General features: G+C 41.5%; 3 pseudogenes; all 3 read right to left on the minus strand.

The window, feature by feature from the left end:
* Nucleotides 1-9660: 9660 nt before the first annotated feature.
* Nucleotides 9661-10720, minus strand: LOC124854895 (annotated as a pseudogene).
* A 4074-nt stretch (nt 10721-14794) lies between these two features.
* On the minus strand, nt 14795-15642 carry LOC118122502 (annotated as a pseudogene).
* Nucleotides 15643-18822: 3180 nt separating this feature from the next.
* On the minus strand, nt 18823-19684 carry LOC124854883 (annotated as a pseudogene).
* Nucleotides 19685-20650: the final 966 nt, after the last annotated feature.

The following is a 20650-nucleotide window of genomic DNA, read 5'->3' on the forward strand; positions in this document are numbered from 1 at the left end:
TCCTGTTCATCACATTGTATAAAAAACTTGTTCCTGTGTCCCATGTTTTCCCACTCCCCGTGTTCTGTTTCCTGTTTTATTTTTGTAGTTTCTGCTTCCTGTGTGTTTTCTTTCTTCACTTCCTGTCTTGGTCCTGTTTCCCGCCCTTGTGATTGGCTGCACCAGTCCTCATGTGTTCCAACCATAGACTGTATATATAATGGGCGTAGGGTCCGTGACGTCACCCGTTGGTTTCTGAAGAGTGAAAATGAGGCTAGTAGTAGGCGTTCACCCGGCGCCATCTTGCCGGTGCTGACTCCTCCTAGTTCCTGGCTAACCAATAAATGGGCAAAGAGGAGGAGCGCGAGTGAAGACTGACAGCTGAGCCACGCCCCCGCAGAGCTCAACGTTACCTGGTTAGCTCAGGCTAAGGAGCTAGGCTACATGCTAACCGGCTAGCGCTGCGGTGTTGCTGCTTCAGGATGGTCGCGATGTTTACAACGAACTCACTAGAGGTAAGTAACCTTGAAACTACACAACAACAAAACCTATTGCTTTATCTATTATCATCATATGCTTACATGCCTCAAGTGTTTTTTAATATGTAATTGTTATAAAAGTTACCGTTTATTTAACACGTGTAATGAACAGATTGAAGCAAATTAACTACACTACTACAGAGTCGTGTGTTGGGTTGTGACTTGATTTAAATTTTAATAAGTTAATAAGTTAATATCAATATGCTACATGTGTAAGTTGCATGTGATAGTAACAATATGTTTCACAAATGTTCTGATACAGGCTGGTATAACCACCATTACTATAGCCACCTTGTTTATTTAGCCTGTTATGGAATTTACAGTGAATTAGACAGTTTAGATAAGATTATAATCTCCACACACCACTGTTGTAAACAGTTCTCATATTTATTATATAATTATGTTTTCACACTGAGAGAAGTGGAGAGACTTGATGTGGACTGTTATCAACAGCTCTGTGGGAGATTATCACCTTGAATATTACAGATGAGGTAGAAAGACATTTTATCTATTTGTACAATGTTTTATTTCTTTCAGTACATTACATTCCATTTAGCTGATGCTTTTATCCAAAGCGACTTACAATATGTGCATTTAACCATGAGGGTACAAACCCAGAGCCCAGTACATCGGTTCTGTCTGAAATCTGTGGTGCTTCCACCTGCTGAACACAGAATAAACTGTAAGAACCAGTCTTTGCTGGAACATACACAACATAAAACATCCTTTTATAGTGAGTTTCTTCTTTTCATTAGATGAAGCACAGCAGCACCTGATGTCCTCAGCATCCACTGTGGCAGCAGCAACATGGTGGAGATCGGCAGCTTCAGGCTGGTCAACATGAGGACGACCTGCACCAGCTTCATCTGCACAACACTTCATGTTTTCCTCCCTTAACTAAAGATGGCCTGCAGCTGTTTAGAGTTGGCAGTCATTGCTAAGTGTCATGGATAATAGAATTAATTTCTATATTCATTATGGTTGGTTAAAAAAATGAACACTTATCAGAACAATGTTTATCTTTTACTTTCTGATTTGATACACTTTAGATACAAACCCAGTGTTTTATTTTTCTTCTTTGCCATAAGAGACAGAACACGGTCAGCACAGCTGTGTCCTTCAGGCTCGTCCGTCCCTAATAAAATGACAGGAAACATAAAAGTATGGCATTATTGTAGAGGAAGTGTTACTTATGAACAAAGTTTGTATCCTTATTTTCTGTGGATATTCAACTATGTATTTGAATATGGTTTTGGATTAAACAGTGCACTACCAAGACAATGAATGTACAGTATGGAGTTCTTCCACATTAATAGTATTGCATATATAATTTAATACATTATGTATTATGTGCAATACTTTGCTTTGATTGTTTGTAAGTTATGAAAACAGGTCAGTACCTGGAGTCAGTGTTGAAGTGATGACTCAGTGTTCAGTCTGGTTGGATTCCAGTTGTGTCTCATGTTGGACAGGTGCAGGCTGTCTGAGTCACCTAGAGGAACATTCAACTAAATACACAGATACGTAAAGTCATACATGTGCCAGGTTAACTCCTTAACAGACTTTTACATGGTAAAAATAAAAGTGTATTACTTCAAAGTTCATCAGATCATAATCATTTCAGCTTAGGAAATAGGTGGTGGACATCAGCCTCAGGTTCTCTATGTGACTGTCTATTCTAGTAAAGTTACACTTCCTATAATTTATTTATGTGACAAAAAAATACATTATTCTGCATGTCCACTTATTTATCACAATAATTCAGTAAAGTCTGCCTAAGATTAACGATGTAAAAACTAAATGTAGCCGACAGGTTTAGTTTTCACTAACACGTTACAACACATCAACACCAATACTCTGAATAAATTGCTTTAGGAGACGTAACGCTACTTTAAACAGCTGCTCTTAAAATGCAGATGTGACTTTAAATACTCACGTTTCAGTTGATCACAGTAAATCTGGTTCTGCAGAATAATAATCTGTGTAACGCAGTCAAATCAAATGGGTTGGCGAGTGAAACAACTTTACATAACATTAGATATCTTACGTGGTGGAGCTTATTCTCCAAACACACACAGTCGCCTGTCTCAGTTTAAAAGATTCATAACGCTTCTCTCTGCTGTGTGGACCGGTTCATGTCGGTTCAGGTCGGTTCAATAACTCCCGTACGGTCCCGTTAGCATCGCCATTACTGCTGGTATCTTGCCTGCAGGCTAGCGGAGCTAAGCTAACAAGCCAGGTACAGAGACACCGATACCTGCTCATCACTACTAACACATAAATAACATACTATACTTTACTTACCACAGAAACGGGAGCGCAGACGTCTTTAAGTTCTCCGTCAGGAGAACAAGCCGAACATCAAACCGTATTATTCATCCGATATGTGAGTGAAACCTCTCCACAGACTCAGGTCCTGTTCGGGGACGGGGGTTAGCCTGTTAGCCTGTTAGCTTGTTAGCCTGTTAGCCTGTTAGCCTGTTAGCTCAGGTGAAGCCGAGCAGGCAACAGGCTAGGAGCTGGAGCTGGAGCTAACGGTGACGTCACCTGTCCATCAAGTGATAATTATTCATAATATCAAACCTCTATATAATTTAAACGAGTGAGTTAGAAATGAATTCACCCCCCTCAGAGTTGTCATGAAGGAAGAACTTAGTGATTGAGACTAAAACCGTTTTTTGAACCATGCTGTAAACAGGTTTAATTCTGCTCTAAAGTCGGGCTTTTTAACATGGGAGTCAATGGGAATTGACTCCTTCTTGGAGCCAGCCTCAAGTGGCCACCCAGTGAACTGCAGCTTTTTGCACTTCCGTATTGGCCTCATCGCTCAGCCTGGGATGTTGCCCCTTGGTTCCAACTGTGTTCAATAGCCCCGCCCCCTCCCCTGTGTATATAAGTCTCTGTGCTTGTCCTGGTCGGTTGGTTGTCGTTAATGCCTCGTCTCCTGTGCTTGTCGTCCTCGGCATCATATCCGTCTCCTGTAAGTTCCGAGTGTTTTCCCCCGTGTGCTCTTTGTTTTTTCAGTTTAGGCTTTTTGAGTTCTCTCTGTTTGACACTTATCCATTAAAAGGACACTTTTAGTTTAAACCTCTGCGTCTTGGATCCACCTGCTCAACAAAACCCTGACAGACTCATCATCAAGACAAAAACAGGGTCATTTTAGTTATATATTTTTTGAACATTGGACAGTCGAGCGAGCTGTTTAAATAGTTGTGCAGCTTCAACACATTCAATCCAAGTCTTTTTGAGACAAGTATAAATGAAATATGTGAAGTAGGACAGATATGAGGGAACTTTAGAGCCTCAGAGTTACTTACACTTCCCCCATAATCGAAGATGAGGTGAAGAAGCTGAGTTATTCTCACCGGGGTGTTTGTAGTTTGACTTCAATCAGGAGAGACTTGATTTGAAGAATGAACAGAACATGTTGCCAATCACAGAGAGATTTAATTGATGTGATATAAATAAGAGCATGTTTGGGGTTTAGACCCCCTCGTGATGTCATCACCGTTGAAAGGGGTCATAACCACATACAGGTGCATCTCAATAAATTAGAATATCATGGAGAAGTTAGTTTATTTCGGTAATTAAATTCAAAAAGTGAAACTCGTATGTTATATAGATTCATTACAGTGTATTTGTATACACAGAGCCCTTTTGTCCCCTCTTCCCCCAAATAAAATTTGTCTGGAGCTGCAAAACATATTTGATAACACAGCTTATAACGTTATGTATGTCTGTGTATGTGTGTGTATGTGTGTATGTATGTGTGTATATATGTGTATATATATATATATATATATGTGTGTGTGTGTATATGTGTATGTATGTGTATATGTATGTATATATGTGTGTGTTTGTTGCATTTATGAAATTATAGAATGACAATAAAGAGAACTTGACATTTTATTGCTATTTTTACCTGTTTCAACAAAGGAAAACACCAAACTTATGAAGAGAAGAAAATACACAGGCATGTGTAGGCCTACTTTGAAATAAATTATACACAGAACTATGCAGGCCTATTTGAGTCCTCCCCATATTTGTGGGAAATGTATAAAATAAGAAGTAGCCCTCTGAAATAAATAAAACATATAGCTGCAGCCTAATATCTTAAAAAGAGTAAACATTAAAAAAAGGCCAGCTTGTATTCAGTTATGACTAAAGTCCGTTTCAGTGCTGTCATCTCTTCTGCTTCTTTATCCCTCAGCCACGTACAGCAATCAACCGTCGGGTGATAGGAGGAAATATTAAAACAATAAGTGAGAGCAGGTCCGACTGGAGGCGGACACAGAAACTGAAGCTCGGTACAAACCAGCTGCAGCTTCTGCTCTGACCAAGAAGCTGCGGCGCTGATCTCAGAGCAGCTGTGACCAGAGAGACTGGGTGTTTCCACTGTTTCCACTGATAAGAAGCTGCTTCACGTGAACGAGCTCTGATCTCACTGTGTCTCTGAGCGAGTGGGTGGGGGCGGGCTATCTGGGAGCACACACACACACACACACACACACACACATTCGCCCGCTCCTGGTATTTCATGATGGCCTGATACGATGATTTAAAAAATGAACGTTCACTCACGTTCACGTTCATCATATGAAAACTGATTCGTTAAGTTCACTGTTCGTGAAAAATATGCGCGACATGCAGAACACTGCACAGGAGCCGCTGCAGAGGGGCTGAGGAGCCGCGGGTTGCTGACCCTGACCCTGACCCCTGACCCAGACTGACTGGCTGGTCTGAAGAGTAACCAGCACTCGTTAGTCAGGACAATAAGCATCATTTCAATAGTCTTATCTATTTATATCCTTTTAGAGACATTGTGCTACTGCTCATCTTTATCATATCAAATAATCAAAGTTCAAAGTGTTTTATTTGTCATATATACAGTCCTGTACAATGAAATTTTACTTTGCCTTGCAATAAAGCTTGAGCGTGAGTTGTCTGACTGAAACATATTTACAGGTAAACTTAGCCATCAACGCAAAACAAATTTACCCCCGAGAAATGTGGCAGGAGCGCCACTGTTCAACTTTATTATCAAACTCAAACTATCAAGACACTGATGACATCACATCTTGTGATAGTTGAAATAGTGAATGAATAAAATGTAACAAAAAGCGATGATTGGAATTTTTATTTCACACAAACACTTCAAAGATGATGATCTCCATCAAAGTAAAAGCACAACATTCATTTGGTTGTAAAGCTTCATATTGATCTGAATTACAGAGCTTGTTCTTTAAGATGATGTCGGTTGATTAACAGACGTCTGAAGCAGCTCACATGCAAAGTATAGAAAATAACAGCAGTTCCTAATCATTAAAGTTATATAGGCCACAAACGTGAACAGTAATAAAGCAAATTCAGTTTGATTTGATGGAAAAAGTGATAAATAAGTGAATCAATGTTAATTACTCGGTAGGATTAACATGTGTTTGTATGATTTTCAGGTTTCATTTAACAATGCCTCTCCCCACAGAAAACCATCAGCACAGAACAAGGTGTAGCAGGGTCGCAAGACAAGTGCAAGAGCAGAGAGAAAAGAGTTCTTGTTTGAACCATCTTCACGGCAACAAGGTGCAGCTCAGAGTCAACTGGTCAGAGTCAACGGGTCAGAGTCAACGGGTCAGAGTCAACTGGTCAGAGTCAACTGGTCAGAGTCAACTGGTCAGAGTCAACGGGTCAGAGTAACCGGGTCAGAGTCAACGGGTCAGAGTCAACTGGTCAGAGTCAACGGGTCAGAGTCAACGGGTCAGAGTCAACTGGTCAGAGTCAACTGGTCAGAGTCAACGGGTCAGAGTCAACTGGTCAGAGTCAACTGGTCAGAGTCAACTGGTCAGGCAACAGCTGGTGAAGATTCCGAGAGTCATGCCGGTGAAGAAGATGATTCCAAGGCCTCCTCTGTGAGAGCTCATGGCAGAGCCAAACAGCGGATCCATCCTCCTTGTTCAAGAATCCAGCACAGGAGATACTTTTGAAAAGTCCACAATCAAATTCAGGATCGCCTTCACTGATTGACACAGATCCATCCATGACTGACGAGAGCCGTCACCATTCTGTCTACCATTCTGCCTACCAACCTGCAAACAACATAGATTAAACAAACAATCCCCAACCAGGTGATGCCATCCTGAAACATCGTTCTTTAAACAGCTGATTAAACACAGCCTTAAACGCCTTGTTGGCCTCTTCAATTCCGCCGATTGAGGATTGATGCAATCCTCTTTATACCATCTTGGATCTCCTCGTCATCCTTTACTTTGTCAACAACTTTGTGGACCACTGCGCGCTCACCTCCCTCTCAAGCTCTTCCTTCTGCTCATTCTTTACTTCCTCAGCATCGGGGTGAGGAACGGGTCGTCCTCTAGGGGTATGTCTTTCAGCTCCTCCTGAATGACCTTCTTGATCAGGGCCTCTGTTATCTTCTCAACAGAATCCTTGCCTCCACACCCCATGGTTAAAAAGTAAAAGCTTTTGACAAAAAATTCAAGAGAAACTTCTTCAGAGACTCTGCTTCTCTTCAGTGACTCTTAACAACTGTTCTTAACGATCCAGTCGCGGAGCTGTGTGTGTGCGTGTGTCTGAGAGAGATATCGATGTTAATAGATGAGTCATGGGTTAGATAAGGCTGGTTTCTGTGATACAGATCAACTTTCTGTTTAACTAAAATAACCGGTATACTTATAACTCATAGCCCCTCCCACAAGGGAAAAGAAGGTATCCATTACCTTCTTTGATGTTTTATTAGGTGGGATGCATCCTGGCTTCATTTCTTCGGACAAGACCCTGGAGTGACTCCTGATGTGAAATCCAAACTGTTTTGCCGAGAGGCCATAAAGTTAAAGTCCCTGAGCAATAATCATAAACCCTAAGTTTACCCTCTAAAATAAACAATCTTGTCAATCTTCTACATACACGTCTGTTCATCCAATAATCATTACACAAATACAGAATTTCCATTACAGATTTTATGTACAAAATATTCATGAGTGGAATTTTAGTTATATATTTTGTTTAACATTGGACAGTCGAGTAGCTGTTTAAATAGTTGTGCAGCTTCAACACATTCAATCCAAGTCTTTTTGAGACAAGTATAAATGAAATATGTGAAGTAGGACAGATATGAGGGAATTTGGAGCCTCAGAGTTACTTACACTTCCCCATAATCGAAGATGAGGTGAAGAAGCTGAGTTATTCTCACCGGGTGTTTGTAGTTTGACTTCAATCAGGAGAGACTTGATTTGAAGAATGAACAGAACATGTTGCCAATCACAGAGATTTAATTGATGTGATATAAATAAGAGCATGTTTGGGGCTTAGACCCCTCGTGATGTCATCACCGTTGAAAGGGGTCATAACCACATACAGTGCATCTCAATAAATTAGAATATCATGGAGAAGTTCGTTTATTTCGATAATTAAATTCAAAAAGTGAAACTCATATATTATATAGATTCATTACACAGAGTGAACAGGACATTTTCTGTGTGGTTGAGACAAAGTACAGCACATGGACACATTACAAACTATACATGAGGCCAAAACATTTGTCCTAAAAAAGGAAACCCTAATTTTAAAGTGTGGCAGGAATAGCTTTAGATGAATGTTAACATAATTAAGACTGTACAAAGTGTTTTAATGTTTTAAGGCCTTAAATTGTGGTAATTTAATTTACAACTTTACGTGTTTACAGTGTTTATAATCCACGTCTGACCTGTAGCTTCATTCAGACACGAGACTGGCATCAGTATTTTAATTTCTTTCTGTGGAATAAAGCAAAGTTAATGTGATTTGTTGCCATGGACTCAAACATGTTGTGTATTTTTTGTTTTCGGTTTTCAAGGTGGAGGACGACTGAGTTCTTGACACGATGTCAAACTCCACAACAGCTTGAACTCAGTCAAACCTGTCGACCCAGACTGACTGGCTGGTCTGAAGAGTAACCAGCACTCGTTAGTCAGGACAATAAGCATCATTTCAATAGTCTTATCTATTTATATCCTTTTAGAGACATTGTGCTACTGCTCATCTTTTCTATTTTATCATATCAAATAATCAAAGTTCAAAGTGTTTTATTTGTCATATATACAGTCCTGTACAATGAAATTCTTACTTTGCCTTGTGCTCCAAAAACCCTGCTATTAGAGTTATAAAAAGTAAAAAATAAAATAAACATATCAACGTGAAAACAGTATAAATATGTGAAGGATAGTTGTGTTTAGGTACAGTCCAGGGTGGTGTCAGGGAGTGTTCAACAGTCTGATGGCAGTTGGATAAAAGCTGCCCGAACACAGTCCGTGTTGGTGGGGGGTGGAGTCCTTAACAATGGAGTGACGCCTGCAAGCTGGTTCAGGCAGCCAACCTGAGCTGCGCTGCTCCAATCATGTGACGTACATCATGTGACCTCACCCTCCACAACCATCTATAACACACACCCAGTTTATCAGGTGGTCTATTTAACCTGAGAGAAATTTCCCATCAACCCTTTGCTCGCACTGCTGTGCAGTATTGCTACCATGTTGTGCCCCCCAGCCTCCACCTGTAGGCTCCAAGGGGGGGTACAAGGACTGCTCATCACTCCCATCATTCCTGTGTAGTCATATGGGGGGTGATTAAGTTGGAGCCTAGACGCCAAACACACTAAACCTGTTCTACAGCTGCAATAAACATTTGAGCGTGAGTTGTCTGACTGAAACATATTAACAGGTAAACTTAGCCATCATCACAACAATCCCCCGTGAGAAATGTGGCAGGAGCGCCACTGTTCAACTTTATTATCAAACTCAAACTATCAAGACACTGATGACATCACATCTTGTGATAGTTGAAATAGTTCAGTGCTGAGTTTGGTGCAATTTGGACATTCGATACATTCAATGTGAATAAAAATTGAACAAAAAAGCCACGATTGGAATTTTTTATTTCACACAAACACTTCAAAGATGATGATCTCCATCAAAGTAAAAGCACAACATTCATTTGGTTGTAAAGCTTCATATTGATCTGAATTACAGAGCTTGTTCTTTAAGATGATTCGGCTGATTAACAGACGCCTGAAGCAGCTCACATGCAAAGTATAGAAAATAACAGCAGTTACTAATCATTAAAGTTATATAGGCCACAAACGTGAACAGTAATAAAGCTAATTCAGTTTGATTTGATGGAAAAAAGTGATAAATCAGTGAATCAATGTTAATTACTCGGTAGGATTAACATGTTTTTGTATGATTTTCAGGTTTCATTTAACAATGCCTCTCCCCACAGAAAACCATCAGCACAGAACAAGGTGTAGCAGGGTCTCGCAAGACAAGTGCAAGAGCAGAGAGAAAAGAGTTCTTGTTTGAACCATCTTCACGGCAACAAGGTGCAGCTCAGAGTCAACTGGTCAGAGTCAACTGGTCAGAGTCAACTGGTCAGAGTCAACTGGTCAGAGTCAACTGGTCAGAGTCAACGGGTCAGAGTCAACGGGTCAGAGTCAACGGGTCAGAGTCAACTGGTCAGAGTCAACGGGTCAGAGTCAACTGGTCAGAGTCAACTGGTCAGAGTCAACGGGTCAGAGTCAACTGGTCAGAGTCAACTGGTCAGAGTCAACTGGTCAGGCAACAGCTGGTGAAGATTCCGAGAGCCATGCCGGTGAAGAAGATGATTCCAAGGCCTCCTCTGTGAGAGCTCATGGCAGAGCCAAACAGCGGATCCATCCTCCTTGTTCAATAATCCAGACCAGGAGATACTTTTTGAAAAAGTCCACAGTCCAACTCAGGATCGCCGTCACTGAATGATGCAGATACATCCGTGACATAGACGGATAAAACGCTTTATGACGCAGATCCATCACTATTCTGCCGACCAACTTGCCAACAACATAGAATAAAATAATAATCTTCTCCCAGGTGATCCCATCCTGAAACATCTCATTAAACGCCTTGTAGGCCTTTGCAATTCCGCCCATGTTGAAGTTTCGTGCAAGCTCATCTATTTCATCTTGGATCTCCTTGTCATCCTTTACTTTCTCACCAACTTTGGGGACCACTGCCAACAGCTCCTTCACAAGCCCTTTCTCCTGCTCAGTCTTTACATCCACAGCATCGGGGTGAGGAACCGACGTCCTCTAAGGGTATGTCAATCAGCGACTCCTCAACGACCTTCTTGATCAGGGCCTCTCCTATCCTCTCAACAGAATCCTTGCCTCCACCAGCCATGGTTAAAAGTAAAAGCTTTTGACAAAAACTTCAAGAGAAACTTCTTCAGAGACTCTGCTTCTCTTCAGTGACGCTTAACAACTGTTCTTAACGGTCCAGTCGGTGGAGCTGTGTGTGTGTGTGTGTGTGTGTGTGTGTGTGTGTGTGTGTGTGTGTGTGTGTGTGTGTGTGTGTGTGTGTGTGTGTGTGTGTGTGTGTGTGTGTGTGTGTGTGTGTGTGTGTGTGTGTGTGTGTGTGTCTGAGAGAGGTGTGGATGTTAGTAAGTGAGTCATGGGTCAGGTAAGGTGGGTTTCTGGGATCCAGATCAACTTTCTGTTTCACTAAAATAGAAACCAGTTTGATTCCCAGTTGGATTAACCTCCACTGTTTAATATTGTGCAATAAAAGCTGCATTTTCTGATTGAATGCAAAAACTCGTGTGATGGAAAATTCCACTGATCAATGTCTTACTACTGTTTTTCCTATTTTCTGTGCACTTAGCTGAAGTAACCTCAAAGTTCATGCCCGTACTTGTTGATTTTACCTCCTGTTGGTGCATTCCTGTGCAACTGGGTGCTGGGGTTGACTCCTCTTTCTGTAGCTAGTGATGACAGGAAGCAGATGTTTTCCTGTCTGCTTTCTGTCTTGTTTGTCCTTTTAACTACTCCTTGTAACCCTCTGCAGAGCTAATAATTAAAACTCAAAGACAACTCCGGTCATCATGAAATGACATTCATTTGAAATTGACATTGTGAGGATAATACTCAGTTGCCATGTGTCAGCATGGACGTTGTCATGGTTTTGTCTTCGGACTGTTTATTGTCGCCTCTTTATGAAGAGTGTTTTCAGTTTGATTATCACCTCCTTGTGTTTCATGTCTTCCCCGTGTTTGTGTTTGTATACGACTTGTTCCTGTGTCCCATGTTTTCCCACTCCCGTGTTCTGTTTCCTGTTTTATTTTGTAGTTTCTGCTCCCGTGTGTGTTTTCTTTCTTCACTTCCTGTCTTGGTCCTGTTTCCCGCCCTTGTGATTGGCTGCACCAGTCCTCATGTGTTCCACCTGTGTTCAATAGCCCCGCCCCCTCCCCTGTGTATATAAGTCTCTGTGCTTGTCCTGGTCGGTTGGTTGTCGTTAATGCCTCGTCTCCTGTGCTTGTCGTCCTCGGCATCATATCTGTCTCCTGTAAGTTCCGAGTGTTTTCCCCCGTGTGCTCTTTGTTTTTTCAGTTTAGGCTTTTTGAGTTCTCTCTGTTAGACACTTATCCATTAAAAGGACACTTTTAGTTTAAACCTCTGCGTCTTGGATCCACCTGCTCAACAAAACCCTGACAGACGTAACTCATCAAGACAAAAACAGGGTCATTTTAGTTATATATTTTTTTAACATTGGACAGTCGAGCGAGCTGTTTAAATAGTTGTGCAGCTTCAACACATTCAATTCAAGTCTTTTTGAGTATAAATGAAATATGTGAAGTAGGACAGATATGAGGGAACTTTAGAGCCTCAGAGTTACTTACACTTCCCCATAATCGAAGATGAGGTGAAGAAGCTGAGTTATTCTCACCGGGGTGTTTGTAGTTTGACTTCAATCAGGAGAGACTTGATTTGAAGAATGAACAGAACATGTTGCCAATCACAGAGAGATTTAATTGATGTGATATAAATAAGAGCATGTTTGGGGTTTAGACCCCCTCGTGATGTCATCACCGTTGAAAGGGGTCATAACCACATACAGGTGCATCTCAATAAATTAGAATATCATGGAGAAGTTAGTTTATTTCGGTAATTAAATTCAAAAAGTGAAACTCGTATGTTATATAGATTCATTACAGTGTATTTGTATACACAGAGCCCTTTTGTCCCCTCTTCCCCCAAATAAAATTTGTCTGGAGCTGCAAAACATATTTGATAACACAGCTTATAACGTTATGTATGTCTGTGTATGTGTATGTGTGTGTGTATGTGTGTGTGTATGTGTGTATGTATGTGTGTATGTATGTGTGTATATATATATATATATATGTGTGTATGTGTATATGTATGTATATATGTGTGTTTGTTGCATTTATGAAATTATAGAATGACAATAAAGAGAACTTGACATTTTATTGCTATTTTTACCTGTTTCAACAAAGGAAAACACCAAACTTATGAAGAGAAGAAAATACACAGGCATGTGTAGGCCTACTTTGAAATAAATTATACACAGAACTATGCAGGCCTATTTGAGTCCTCCCCATATTTGTGGGAAATGTATAAAATAAGAAGTAGCCCTCTGAAATAAATAAAACATATAGCTGCAGCCTAATATCTTAAAAAGAGTAAACATTAAAAAAAGGCCAGCTTGTATTCAATTATGACTAAAGTCCGTTTCAGTGCTGTCATCTCTTCTGCTTCTTTATCCCTCAGCCACGTACAGCAATCAACCGTCGGGTGATAGGAGGAAATATTAAAACAATAAGTGAGAGCGGGTCCGACTGGAGGCGGACACAGAAACTGAAGCTCGGTACAAACCAGCTGCAGCTTCTGCTCTGACCAAAGCTGCGGCGCTGATCTCAGAGCAGCTGTGACCAGAGAGACTGGGTGTTTCCACTGTTTCCACTGATAAGAAGCTGCTTCACGTGAACGAGCTCTGATCTCACTGTGTCTCTGAGCGAGTGGGTGGGGGCGGGCGGGCTATCTGGGAGCACACACACACACACACACACACACACACACACACACACACACACACACACACACACACACACACACACATTCGCCCGCTCCTGGTATTTCATGATGGCCTGATACGATGATTTAAAAATGAACCTTCACTCACGTTCATATGAAAACTGATTCGTTAAGTTCACTGTTCGTGAAAATATGCGCGACATGCAGAACACTGCACAGGAGCCGCTGCAGAGGGGCTGAGGAGCCGCGGGTTGCTGACCCCTGACCCCTGACCCCTGACCCAGACTGACTGGCTGGTCTGAAGAGTAACCAGCACTCGTTAGTCAGGACAATAAGCATCATTTCAATAGTCTTATCTATTTATATCCTTTTAGAGACATTGTGCTACTGCTCATCTTTTATCATATCAAATAATCAAAGTTCAAAGTGTTTTTTTGTCATATACAGTCCTGTACAATGAAATTCTTACTTTGCCTTGCAATACGCTTTGAGCGTGAGTTGTCCGACTGAAACATATTTACAGGTAAACTTAGCCATCATCACAACAATTACCCCCCCCCCCCGCTGTTCAACTTTATTATCAGACTCAAACTATCAAGACACTGATGACATCACATCTTGTGATAGTTGAAATAGTTCAGTGCTGAGTTTGGTGCAATTTGGACATTCAATACATTCAATGTGAATAAAAAATGAACAAAAAAGCAACGATTGGAATTTTTTATTTCACACAAACACTTCAAAGATGATGATCTCCATCAAAGTAAAAGCAGAACATTCATTTGGTTGTGAAGCTTCATATTGATCTGAATTACAGAGCTTGTTCTTTAAGATGATGTCGGTTGATTAACAGACGTCTGAAGCAGCTCACATGCAAAGTATAGAAAATAACAGCAGTTCCTAATCATTAAAGTTATATAGGCCACAAACGTGAACAGTAATAAAGCAAATTCAGTTTGATTTGATGGAAAAAAGTGATAAATCAGTGAATCAATGTTAATTACTCGGTAGGATTAACATGTTTTTGTATGATTTTCAGGTTTCATTTAACAATGCCTCTCCCCACAGAAAACCATCAGCACAGAACAAGGTGTAGCAGGGTCTCGCAAGACAAGTGCAAGAGCAGAGAGAAAAGAGTTCTTGTTTGAACCATCTTCACGGCAACAAGGTGCAGCTCAGAGTCAACTGGTCAGAGTCAACGGGTCAGAGTCAACGGGTCAGAGTCAACTGGTCAGAGTCAACTGGTCAGAGTCAACGGGTCAGAGTCAACTGGTCAGAGTCAACTGGTCAGAGTCAGCGGGTCAGAATCAACTGGTCAGAGTCAACGGGTCAGAGTCAACAGGTCAGAGTCAACGCAGGTCAGAGTCAACAGGTCAGAGTCAACAGGTCAGAGTCAGCTGGTCAGAGTCAACTGGTCAGAGTCAACTGGTCAGAGTCAACTGGTCAGAGTCAACGGGTCAGAGTCAACGGGTCAGAGTCAACTGGTCAGAGTCAACGGGTCAGAGTCATGTGGTCAGAGTCAACTGGTCAGAGTCAACTGGTCAGTCAACAGCTGGTGAAGATTCCGAGAGCCATGCCGGTGAAGAAGATGATTCCAAGGCCTCCTCAGTGAGAGCTCATGGCAGAAACAAACCGCAGATCTATCCTCCTTGTTCAAGAATCCAGCCCAGGAGATTATTTTTGAAATAGTCCACAGTCCAACTCAGGATCGCCGTCACTGACTGACACAGAGCCGTCACCATTCTGCCTACCACCTTGCCAACAACATAGAGTAAACCAAGAATCTTATCCAAGGTGATGTCACCCTTAAAAATCTCATTAAACGTCTCATTAAACATCTTCTTGGCCCCTTCAATTCCGCCCTGCTGGAAGTCTCATGCAAGCCCATCTATTCCATCTTGGATCTCCTTGTCATCCTTTACTTTGTCACCAATTTTGCGGACCACTGTGAACACCTTGTTCACAAGCCTTTTCTCCTGCTCATTCTTTACTTCCACAGCATCGGGGGTGAGGGACGGGACGTCCTCTAAGGGTATGTCTTCCAGCTCCTCCTCAATGACCTTCTTGATCAGGGCCTCTCCTATCCTCTCAACAGAATCCTTGCCTCCACACGCCATGGTTAAAAAGTAAAAGCTTTTTGACAAAAAAACGTCAAGAGAAACTTCTTCAGAGACTCTGCTTCTCTTCAGTGACGCTTAACAACTGTTCTTAACGGTCCAGTCGGTGGAGCTGTGTGTGTGTGTGTGTGTGTGTGTGTGTGTGTGTGTGTGTGTGTGTGTGTGTGTGTGTGTGTGTGTGTGTGTGTGTGTGTGTGTGTGTGTGTGTGTCTGAGAGAGGTGTGGATGTTAGTAAGTGAGTCATGGGTCAGGTAAGGTGGGTTTCGGGATCCAGATCAACTTTCTGTTTCACTAAAATAGAAACCAGTTTGATTCCCAGTTGGATTAACCCTCCACTGTTTAATATTGTGCAATAAAAGCTGCATTTTTCTGATTGAATGCAAAAACTCGTGTGATGGAAAATTCCACTGATCAATGTCTTACTACTGTTTTTCCTATTTTCTGTGCACTTAGCTGAAGTAACCTCAAAGTTCATGCCCGTACTTGTTGATTTTACCTCCTCTTGGTGCATTCCTGTGCAACTGGGTGCTGGGGTTGACTCCTCTTTCTGTAGCCAGTGATGACAGGAAGCAGATGTTTCCTGTCTGCTTTCTGTCTTGTTTGTCCTTTTTAACTACTCCTTGTAACCCTCTGCAGAGCTAATAATTAAAACTCAAAGACAACTCCGGTCATCATGAAATGACATTCATTTGAAATTGACATTGTGAGGATAATACTCAGTTGCCATGTGTCAGCATGGACGTTGTCATGGTTTTGTCTTCGGACTGTTTATTGTCGCCTCTTTATGAAGAGTGTTTTCAGTTTGATTATCACCTCCTTGTGTTTCATGTCTGTCCCCGTGTTTGTGTTTGTATACGACTTGTTCCTGTGTCCCATGTTTTCCCACTCCCCGTGTTCTGTTTCCTGTTTTATTTTGTAGTTTCTGCTCCCTGTGTGTTTTCTTTCTTCACTTCCTGTCTTGGTCCTGTTTCCCGCCCTTGTGATTGGCTGCACCAGTCCTCATGTGTTCCACCTGTGTTCAATAGCCCCTCCCCCTCCCCTGTGTATATAAGTCTCTGTGCTTGTCCTGGTCGGTTGGTTGTCGTTAATGCCTCGTCTCCTGTGCTTGTCGTCCTCGGCATCATATCTGTCTCCTGTAAGTTCCGAGTGTTTTCCCCCGTGTGCTCTTTGTTTTTTCAGTTTAGGCTTTTTGAGTTCTCTCTGTTAGACACTTATCCATTAAAATGACACTTTTAGTTTAAACCTCTGCGTCTTGGATCCACCTGCTCAACAAAACCCTGACAGACGTAACTCATCAAGACAAAAACAGGGTCATTTTAGGTATTTTTTTTTTTTAACATTGGACAGTCGAGCGAGCTGTTTAAATAGTTGTGCAGCTTCAACACATTCAATCCAAGTCTTTTTGAGACAAGTATAAATGAAATATGTGAAGTAGGACAGATATGAGGGAACTTTAGAGCCTCAGAGTTACTTACACTTCCCCCATAATCGAAGATGAGGTGAAGAAGCTGAGTTATTCTCACCGGGGTGTTTGTAGTTTGACTTCAATCAGGAGAGACTTCATTTGAAGAATGAACAGAACATGTTGCCAATCACAAAGAGATTTAATTGATATGATATAAATAAGAGTACGTTTGGGGTTTAGACCCCCTCGTGATGTCATCACCGTTGAAAGGGGTCATAACCACATACAGGTGCATCTCAATAAATTAGAAAATCATGGTAAAGTTTGTTTATTTCGATAATTAAATTCAAAAAGTGAAACTCATATATTATATAGATTCATTACACAGAGTGAACATGACATTTTCTGTGTGGTTGAGACAAAGTACAGCACATGGACACATTACAAACTATACATGAGGCCAAAACATTTGTCCTGAAAAAAGGAAACCGTAATTTTAAAGTGTGGCAGGAATAGCTTTAGATGAATGTTAACATAATTAAGACTGTACATAGTATTTTAATGTTTTAAGGCCTTAAATTGTGGTAATTTAATTTACAACTTTTACGTGTTTACAGTGTTTATAATCCACGTCTGACCTGCAGCTTCATACAGACACGAGACTGGCATCAGTATTTTAATTTCTTTCTGTGGAATAAAGCAAAGTTAATGTGATTTGTTGCCATGGACTCAAACATGTGTATTTTTTGTTTTTGGTTTTCAAGGTGGAGGACGACTGAGTTCTTGACACGATGTCAAACTCCACAACAGCTTGAACTCAGTCAAACCTGTCGACCCAGACTGACTGGCTGGTCTGAAGAGTAACCAGCACTCCTTAGTCAGGACAATAAGCATCATTTCAATAGTCTTATCTATTTATATCCTTTTAGAGACATTGTGCTACTGCTCATCTTTTCTATTTTATCATATCAAATAATCAAAGTTCAAAGTGTTTTATTTGTCATATATACAGTCCTGTACAATGAAATTCTTACTTTGCCTTGCAATAAACGTTTGAGCGTGAGTTGTCCGACTGAAACATATTTACAGGTAAACTTAGCCATCAACGCAACAATCACCCCCTGAGAAATGTGGCAGGAGCGCCACTGTTCAACTTTATTATCAAACTCAAACTATCAAGACACTGATGACATCACATCTTGTGATAGTTGAAATAGTTCAGTGCTGAGTTTGGTGCAATTTGGACATTCGATACATTCAATGTGAATAAAAATTGAACAAAAAAGCGACGATTGGAATTTTTTATTTCACACAAACACTTCAAAGATGATGATCTCCATCAAAGTAAAAGCACAACATTCATTTGGTTGTAAAGCTTCATATTGATCTGAATTACAGAGCTTGTTCTTTAAGATGATGTCGGTTGATTAACAGACGTCTGAAGCAGCTCACATGCAAAGTATAGAAAATAACAGCAGTTACTAATCATTAAAGTTATATAGGCCACAAACGTGAACAGTAATAAAGCTAATTCAGTTTGATTTGATGGAAAAAAGTGATAAATCAGTGAATCAATGTTAATTACTCGGTAGGATTAACATGTTTTTGTATGATTTTCAGGTTTCATTTAACAATGCCTCTCCCCACAGAAAACCATCAGCACAGAACAAGGTGTAGCAGGGTCTCGCAAGACAAGTGCAAGAGCAGAGAGAAAAGAGTTCTTGTTTGAACCATCTTCACGGCAACAAGGTGCAGCTCAGAGTCAACTGGTCAGAGTCAACTGGTCAGAGTCAACTGGTCAGAGTCAACGGGTCAGAGTCAACGGGTCAGAGTCAACTGGTCAGAGTCAACTGGTCAGAGTCAACTGGTCAGAGTCAACGGGTCAGAGTCAACGGGTCAGAGTCAACTGGTCAGAGTCAACTGGTCAGAGTCAACGGGTCAGAGTCAACTGGTCAGAGTCATCTGGTCAGAGTCAACGGGTCAGAGTCAACGGGTCAGAGTCAACGGGTCAGAGTCAACTGGTCAGAGTCAACTGGTCAGAGTCAACTGGTCAGTCAACAGCTGGTGAAGATTCCGAGAGCCATGCCGGTGAAGAAGATGATTCCAAGGCCTCCTCAGTGAGAGCTCATGGCAGAAACAAACCGCAGATCTATCCTCCTTGTTCAAGAATCCAGCCCAGGAGATTATTTTTGAAATAGTCCACAGTCCAACTCAGGATCGCCGTCACTGACTGACACAGAGCCGTCACCATTCTGCCTACCACCTTGCCAACAACATAGAGTAAACCAAGAATCTTATCCAAGGTGATGTCACCCTTAAAAATCTCATTAAACGTCTCATTAAACATCTTCTTGGCCCCTTCAATTCCGCCCTGCTGGAAGTCTCATGCAAGCCCATCTATTCCATCTTGGATCTCCTTGTCATCCTTTACTTTGTCACCAATTTTGCGGACCACTGTGAACACCTTGTTCACAAGCCTTTTCTCCTGCTCATTCTTTACTTCCACAGCATCGGGGGTGAGGGACGGGACGTCCTCTAAGGGTATGTCTTCCAGCTCCTCCTCAATGACCTTCTTGATCAGGGCCTCTCCTATCCTCTCAACAGAATCCTTGCCTCCACACGCCATGGTTAAAAAGTAAAAGCTTTTTGACAAAAAAACGTCAAGAGAAACTTCTTCAGAGACTCTGCTTCTCTTCAGTGACGCTTAACAACTGTTCTTAACGGTCCAGTCGGTGGAGCTGTGTGTGTGTGTGTGTGTGTGTGTGTGTGTGTGTGTGTGTGTGTGTGTGTGTGTGTGTGTGTGTGTGTGTGTGTGTGTGTGTGTGTGTGTGTGTGTGTGTGTGTGTGTGTGTGTGTGTGTGTGTGTGTGTCTGAGAGAGGTGTGGATGTTAGTAAGTGAGTCATGGGTCAGGTAAGGTGGGTTTCCGGGATCCAGATCAACTTTCTGTTTCACTAAAATAGAAACCAGTTTGATTCCCAGTTGGATTAACCCTCCACTGTTTAATATTGTGCAATAAAAGCTGCATTTTTCTGATTGAATGCAAAAACTCGTGTGATGGAAAATTCCACTGATCAATGTCTTACTACTGTTTTTCCTATTTTCTGTGCACTTAGCTGAAGTAACCTCAAAGTTCATGCCCGTACTTGTTGATTTTACCTCCTCTTGGTGCATTCCTGTGCAACTGGGTGCTGGGGTTGACTCCTCTTTCTGTAGCCAGTGATGACAGGAAGCAGATGTTTCCTGTCTGCTTTCTGTCTTGTTTGTCCTTTTTAACTACTCCTTGTAACCCTCTGCAGAGCTAATAATTAAAACTCAAAGACAACTCCGGTCATCATGAAATGACATTCATTTGAAATTGACATTGTGAGGATAATACTCAGTTGCCATGAGTCAGCATGGACGTTGTCATGGTTTTGTCTTCGGACTGTTTATTGTCGCCTCTTTATGAAGAGTGTTTTCAGTTTGATTATCACCTCCTTGTGTTTCATGTCTGTCCCCGTGTTTGTGTTTGTATACGACTTGTTCCTGTGTCCCATGTTTTCCCACTCCCCGTGTTCTGTTTCCTGTTTTATTTTGTAGTTTCTGCTCCCTGTGTGTTTTCTTTCTTCACTTCCTGTCTTGGTCCTGTTTCCCGCCCTTGTGATTGGCTGCACCAGTCCTCATGTGTTCCACCTGTGTTCAATAGCCCCGCCCCCTCCCCTGTGTATATAAGTCTCTGTGCTTGTCCTGGTCGGTTGGTTGTCGTTAATGCCTCGT

Source organism: Hippoglossus stenolepis, chromosome 15 (genome assembly GCF_022539355.2).
Source record: "Hippoglossus stenolepis isolate QCI-W04-F060 chromosome 15, HSTE1.2, whole genome shotgun sequence".
Lineage (NCBI taxonomy): Eukaryota > Metazoa > Chordata > Actinopteri > Pleuronectiformes > Pleuronectidae > Hippoglossus > Hippoglossus stenolepis.